Raw genomic sequence first — 7,573 nt, 5'->3', positions numbered from 1 at the left:
CACTAGATAAATATTATTATCTGGTTAATTTGAATTAATTAATGTCAATACCATGCAGGACATGTTTTCATCCTTCCTATTACGTACATTTTTGTTCTCCTTTTGGAATCTTTAAGAGTTTTTAAGTGTATTACTTAGTGAGTAAAGCCCCGCTGAGTTTCAAGACACTTTCTCTTCTACTGACTATTGTTAGGAGTCTTTTGCAGAAATATTGGCTTTTGTGAGGTCCAAATGAAAAACACTGAAAGGATAAAGAGCATTAATCAGCTTTCATCCATGACTAAAATGGTATCTCTGCTGGAACAAGGATATCCACAGACTTCTGGTCTGCGGAAACAAAGGCAGAATCCATGAATTAAGATGCAATGAGGCAGCTTAGTCTCATATAGGGTTCCTTGATGATCTCTTGAGCTCTGTTGCATGTGCCATGTGAAGGATATATTTGCAAATCAATCTGCATTTGTTCAACGGTGAGAATGCAAGTGGATCAGAACTGTCTAGGGATTTACCATTAGAAGCTTTCCTGAATTTGGTGGGGCAGTGGGTAGGAAGAAATGTTCTTGGCAGTGCCACTGTTTAGCAGGCACATACACATTAGAACATGACTTTTCCTCAGCACCAAATCTGGTTTTCCTGAATCCTGCATTTCTATATTTGCTGGCCAAGGAAAGCAGCAGGAACTAAGGAGGATGATTCTGAGACACTGACTGCTTGAACATTTTAGAGCTGTTTTCTACAGCAACATTGAATATGGAAGCCACTCAACTTGATACTTCTACCTTGAATTCTGATACAACCTTGATGTATCTCCCTCTAGAACCCTTGTCACAGACATAATATGGAGAGACTCAGCTCTGAACAGTGCAGGCAGCAGCACCCTATGTCTAGGATCTTTCTGCACATCTGATCATAATAATATTCAGAGAAGAGTGCCATCAAGTCATGCCCTGAAAAATGGTGGGGCAGCAACAGTGCAGTAGCAAGGCCACAGCAGGAAAAGGGGCAGGAGAGAAAAAAACAGGTCTGGGAAGAGCAATGGTAAGGTCCTCATCTAGAGAGTTAGGAAAGCCCAGGTCCAGAAAGGTTTTCAACTGTGCTGGGCAGGTTGCTGGATTCCTCTAAGCCTGGACCACACAGATGAAAGTCAGGTCAGCCTCCTGGATTGCTCTGACCTTCAAAGGTGGCTGTGGGCAGAGAGGAAGGAAGGAAGAACCCTTCTCAATATCTTTTCCTTCTGTGTGGACAACAAAACTGACTTCCACTTTTTGTGGGCAATGCCAGGCCCTGCTTTTGTGTTCCCTTCTCTGCAGCCTGCCTGGGGTCACCAGGAAAAGGGAGTTTGAAGGAAGAAACGGTAGAGGCTGTAATGATGATTCCCATGAGAGCTGCCTGCATCCTCTTTGTCGGGTCAGAATGTCACCCTAGAGAACAGCTCACCCTCCTTACACGTCACTGCTTTGGCTCTGGCTCACCTCACACGTATTACATTTCATCATTCCCACCCCACTTTCCTCTTTCACAGCTGGCTAGAACACAAGAAACTCCGAACAGGAACATTTCCCAACCTAATATCAGTGACCTTTCCACCTGCAGTGAGTGGCTGCTTCCAAACAGATTATTCCTTTATTAAAGCTTTTATTCTGTTTTCACACAGAGACAGGAGGCAGGTCCCACTTCCTTATGGCCACAGATGGACTTTCACTCTTCCCACCCCCATTAGAAGTTTAGAAATGCTTAAGAACAAGAGCAATGATTTCTTGGCAAAGTCACTTTGGGAGAAGTCACGTTTTCCAACCTAATAATGCATTAGTTGGAAGTTCAGACACCAAGGTGATAGGTTTGCAAGTACATAAAAAGAAGTATTGCTCAAAAATATTTTCTTTCCTGTATTTTTTTTTTTATTACACATTTACATAACAGATTTGGATATATTTGTCCTCTATTCAAAACCTTATGCATGTATATTTTCTGTGAGAATTGTATGCCAATACCCCCAAGCATAAAGAACTCTCTGCAGGAGCAATTCCTTACTTGTATTTTCACTTATGGCTCAGTTTTGAGATGTTAGAAGATGGTAGAAGAAATCAGTTCTTTCTCAAGTCACCTAAACCAGTCTTCTCAGACAGACACTCAAACAGGGGCTCAAGTAAGATGCTGTGAAATGTCCAGCTCTGAAGGTGGCAGCTTATTTGGATGCTGAGATAGAAGAATCAGCCTCTCCTTAGATCTTAGGTTTTTTTAGACTTGAGGACTTTGAAGCCAGGTCCCTTTATAAGTTCAGTTCATGGTAACACCAGGTGTTATGTTGATACAAGATATTTCTCAGACAAGATCTGGATGGTGGAACAGTCAAGTAAGAGTCACCCACTACACAGATTGCGAAACAGAGTCGTGAAGAAGACATTTGTTGAAAATATCCTTCCATCTGTAAATCTTGGGGTTCTTTCTCACATTACCTGGTATGGGACAGGTTCCTTCAGTTTATGCTTCAAAAGAAATCCTCCCACAGCAAGAACAACAGCCACCAGCACCACTGCTGTCACAGCCAAAGGAAGGTGGGAGCTGGCAGCAGGTGCTGAACTCTCAGGATCCCCTCTTGCCTGGGTGGCAGAGCCCAGCTCTGTGCACAAAAAAGAAAGAGAGAGGCTTATGTTTGTTTGCCTGAGCTGGTAAATCTCAAAGGTAATTAGGCAAAGGGGAGTTGAATTATAACCCTGCAATCTAGATTTCATCAGAAACCAAATTGCTTTATTGTTTCACAAATGACCTTGTGGCCATGCCAAACAAGGTTAGGGTAAAAAACTGAAGAACAACTAAGAATTTGCAATGATTAAGGTCATAAGATGCTGGAGGACACTGGGAAGCAACATTTCCAAGAGGACCTACAGATTGGTTGTTAATAAATCAGAGACATGGCACAAACACTTTTGAAAAATTAACAGAAATCCTGCAGGGCATCTCATCTCTCTTCCTACAGAACTGTCCCTTGACATGTGAAGAACAAATAATGGATCTAAACTCGTATAAGAAAGGAAATAGCTAGTAAACATAAAATAATGTTATAAAAAAAGACTTTTAAAAATCCTTGCAAGAATTATAGCAGAGTTAGGAATGAGCCAGCACAGATGCATTTTAGAGCTGGATTTCACATCTGAGCTGAGAGGCAAACCTACAGTAATTCACAAAAACTGGTGACGTTTAAGTTATTTAAACTTACCAACATTCCTGTTCTCAGCCTGAGCTTCCCGGAGTTGAACAGGTCCAATAACAACATTTACTTTTTCCTCAGAAGAACTTACAGTCCTCTTGTACCTACTAGCACAGCCTTGATAGCAACGGGAGGAGTAGTCCCTCTCTTTGCAAACCACCAGCTCACACTTCAGGTACACTGAGGGGTGTTGATTAATAAATGAAAAAGCACTAAATGAGAAGCGGGCAGCACTGCTGTGTGGTGAGTAGTAAGAAGAGTAGGTAGAATCCTTAACACACCTGAAAGATAAAAAAGTGAACAGATTAGCTGTTGTGAATGGAAACACTGTTACCCTATCTCTTTGCAATGTGTTTTGAGTTTAAATATAAAATCAGAAGGTAAGAGAACTCAAAAGGTTGGAAAAAAAAAGTGTGTTTGTGGCAAGGAGAGAAAACAAGACAAAACTAAGTAGCAATGGCAGTGATTTGCACCACAATAATGTACAGAGCAGAGAAACTTCATAACAATGTGAATAGCTGAAAAATAACAAGTGGTTCTGCTGGCTTCTGTGTCTCAGGGACAGGTGAGGACCTTTTTCTGCACTTCTAAATAGGATTACCTGATTGCAAAGAGACTCTGCAGGTTACTACAGAAAGAAAAAGGGCCTCTTTCTGTTCTGCAAGATAAAGCTAGTTCTAATACACATCTTTTGGGGGGCAATGAACATTCTCTGTAGTCCTTTGATGTTTGTAGAGTACCTTACTTGAGGAGTCTCAACGCCTGACAAAGATCTCCAGATGTTTCACATAGTGAGTCTCTAGAACCTTTCCACTGAGGTTCACTTTCTGACAATCAGTAACCTTAAAAGTTAGGTGACTCAGATCCTACTCATTCTGACTTCATTTAACCACCAGGAAAAAGATCACATTACTTCACCCACAATTGTTACCTGAGACTATTTTGGAGTTTTCAGTAATTATCTTTGTGTCAAAAAAACACCAAAACACCAAAAAAACAAAAAAACCCCAAGTCAAACCAAACAAACAAAAAAACCCCAAAAACATTGTGTTCATTTCCCCACTGAAGCCCCAAGGATTTGAGGTCATCTGATTTTAGTTTATTTTATACTGCAGTGATATCCCAACATACCTGATATTTATAGATGGACATTACTGATTTTAGATTCAGTAAATACATGAATGGAAATTACCTGGAACATGATCAGAATCTATTTGCCCCCTCCCCTTCATGGTTGTTCTGCTGGCAAAACTAGGCAGCCCTTCTGTGTCCCACTTAATGCACAAGTATTTTTATAGATAAAATACAATGAAACCCCAATGAGAGGAAGATTCACTTAACATGTAAAAGGGAGGACATTCAGCCAGCAGGCAGGAGGCCCCATGTCACAAGCCTGATTTCCAACTTAGCAGTAGGTTAGTACACCCCTAAAGCTACTGAGATTTACATACTTCTAGGAGGAAAAGAAATTCAAATCCCTCCAAGCACAGAAGAGAAATAAATTAGCATGAGCCTTTCATTCCTGGAACAAAATGGGACAGTTTTCTGCTTCTATGTTGCTCTCAGTTTTGCATTCCTTAAGAGCCCACAACTTTGCCATTTCAAATCAAGATGCGTATTTTGTAGGAAATCAAGCAAAGTGTTCTAGGTTTTCAGAACTGCAAGAAGAGACTAAGGAATTTCCTTTCTTTTTGAACAGACAGTTCTATATTCTGGTTATGGTGCTGCACAAGACTGTTTGCAAAACTTTAATTCTGATGCATGGAAAGACAGAACCATTAACATCCCTACATTTCATGCATCTGTTTCAGAACCAAATTCAGATCCCAGTTTTTACATTGCCTCTCTGAATGGAATCTCAGTGCTTCACAGCAACTTCTGAATGATCCTTTCTTGGTCATATTATATTTTATAAAGGTTTTGCCAACAAGTCTTTCTTGTAAGTATATTTGTATTGACAATTGCAGGTATGCTGGCCCCAAATCACCTCTTTCATAAGTGAAGCTCTTTCAGAACTATGCATAGAGTTAGTTTTTAAACAATTCTTTTGAAGTTTCTTACCCATGTCTGATCAAGTCGTAGGTCTGTATTTCAAAATTGTGAGGATCAGGTGATGCCACACACGTGTCCACAAACACCACCAGATTGGAGTCAGAGCTATGAAGGGAAGCTTCAAGGAACAAATTCTGCTTCAGGTCAACGTAGTATGGAAAGTCAAGCACTGGCACCAGGAAAGATGAGGAGCTGTAGAATGTCAGGTTCACGTTGTATCTGCCATACTGGGTTTCACTGACATTAATGCTGTCATCAGCAACATACATTGTTTGCACCCATGTGTTCTGGAGCATTTTGCAGTTGATGTGCAATAGAAGATCCTTCTGCCTCTTGATAGTGTGACCCGAACCAGGCACTTTGATCACATTGGAGTAGGTGATGGTTTCATTGTTGCTCTGTTTAACACATGAGTACAAAATTATCACATGTAGTCATGTTCACAACCTGTACTAGAAACTTCTGTATGGGCCAGCTCCTGGTAGAAGTCAGAAGGAACATGTCATACTCCAGAGTCCCAGGCATCCAGGATGGGATTGGTCACTTAACTCTCTCCTATACTATATTCTTGAGAAAATCACTTTGAAATAGGATTACCTAAGGCCTGGAAGGATAAGTAGGAATATTTAACAGACCTTAAGAAACTCTGGCCCTCTAGAAACACGTTTCTTTTCCTGTGTTTTGACCAACTGTTGGCTACAACATGAGATTCACAACAAATTTCCAAATAACTATGAAGTTTCCATGCCTAGACTTGGAGAGCTCTCCAAGATATGTTGACACCAACCTGTCTACTTGTGCCGCAGGCATTGTATGGAATGTTGAATATGACCTCATCTGATGTAATTGTTGGTTTACAATAGGAGTCAGACAAGCTGATGTTCCACACTGAGAAGCCCTGGAGCTGGAGATAGTGTCTGTCTACAACTGCTCGCATGTAGTTTGGCAGACACATGAGGGCTAAGGAAGAGAATATGAATTATTAGTGATTTCAGGTACTTGATTATTTTTGCATGTTACAATTTCAACAAATGTAATAGCCACTACTATTCAGGGCAGGGAATTCATAAGCCAAACCACTTATTTTTCCTCTTAGACTTAGATATGAGTAAGCAATAGTCTCTGAGAACCATCAGCTGATCATCAGCTACTCTCCTGACAGAAACATTTATCTTAAAATAGATTTTTGCTGAGACATTGAGTCTGTGTCACCAACCACAGGATAATGCTGAGATTTTCCCGAACGAAAATCCACAGACTATTGTGGAAGCTGTAGAGCTAAATCTGAAGATGGGCTTGCAGAAGTACTACTTGGGTGGGAGGGGATCCTGAAATGATCTTCATGATGGTTCTCAGCCCATGATGTGAAAAGCGATGATTCCAGGGGGAGTTGGGTCTTTGGTGAAAGGAGATATCTGATAAAATGGACTTATTGGCACTACACAATCTCTGAAAATCAGCTACAGAAACAAATGTGTTGGCCACTGTGCCTGGGGAAGCTTTGAGTTCTCATCCAATTAATCTTCCCACTGGGACTGCAGGACAGTCCTGGAACAGTTCACCCAGAGAAGTGGCTTTGAAGATTTCATCCTCTGAATGTTTCTAGAGACTCAGCTTGACTAATTCGTAATGGACCCCATCTCATGTTGGCTCTCTGCTTTGAACAGTGGGACTAGAAAGCCTCCAAAGGTCCTTCCTAACCAATACTTCTATGATTCTGTGAAATATTACCCACATAGGTAGAAAAATACATATGAATAATGACGTGATATGAAGATACATGAATTTAGACTTGCCATCATAGAAAATATGGAAAGGTAGTTGATTTGATACTTGAAGATTTTTTTAAATGAAAAAAATATTGTCTGAAAGTGATTGATCAATACCCAATACTAAAATTCAAGAAGGAATGTCATCTATGTGGGATTTCTTAAATAATTATTAATAAATTACTTACATAGTAATGAACAAATATTAAATGAATAAAAGCAGAGGATAAAATTTTCTGAGCAAACAAAAAATTACAAACAGAATGGAAACTCACTGGTTTTCTGGTCTGCTGGGAAGGATAGATATTCAGCATGAAATCCTTGACTGGAGTATCTGGAGTCACTGTGAAACCTGACAGCCATAAAGTTTGAGGATGATGTGTATGTGAGATGAGAACCAGAACAAACTCTTCCAAGGAGAGGAGAAGTATTGGGTGGCCCATCATAGATATCAATATAATCAGTCTGGCATCCACCTTGCAGCCTGAGAAAGGTACAAGAATATATAACAGAAGGCATTTTGTAAAATTGGTTTCCAAGATTT

This window comes from Calypte anna, chromosome 6 (assembly GCF_003957555.1).
Source record: "Calypte anna isolate BGI_N300 chromosome 6, bCalAnn1_v1.p, whole genome shotgun sequence".
Lineage (NCBI taxonomy): Eukaryota > Metazoa > Chordata > Aves > Apodiformes > Trochilidae > Calypte > Calypte anna.
This window is presented reverse-complemented; position numbering follows the sequence as displayed.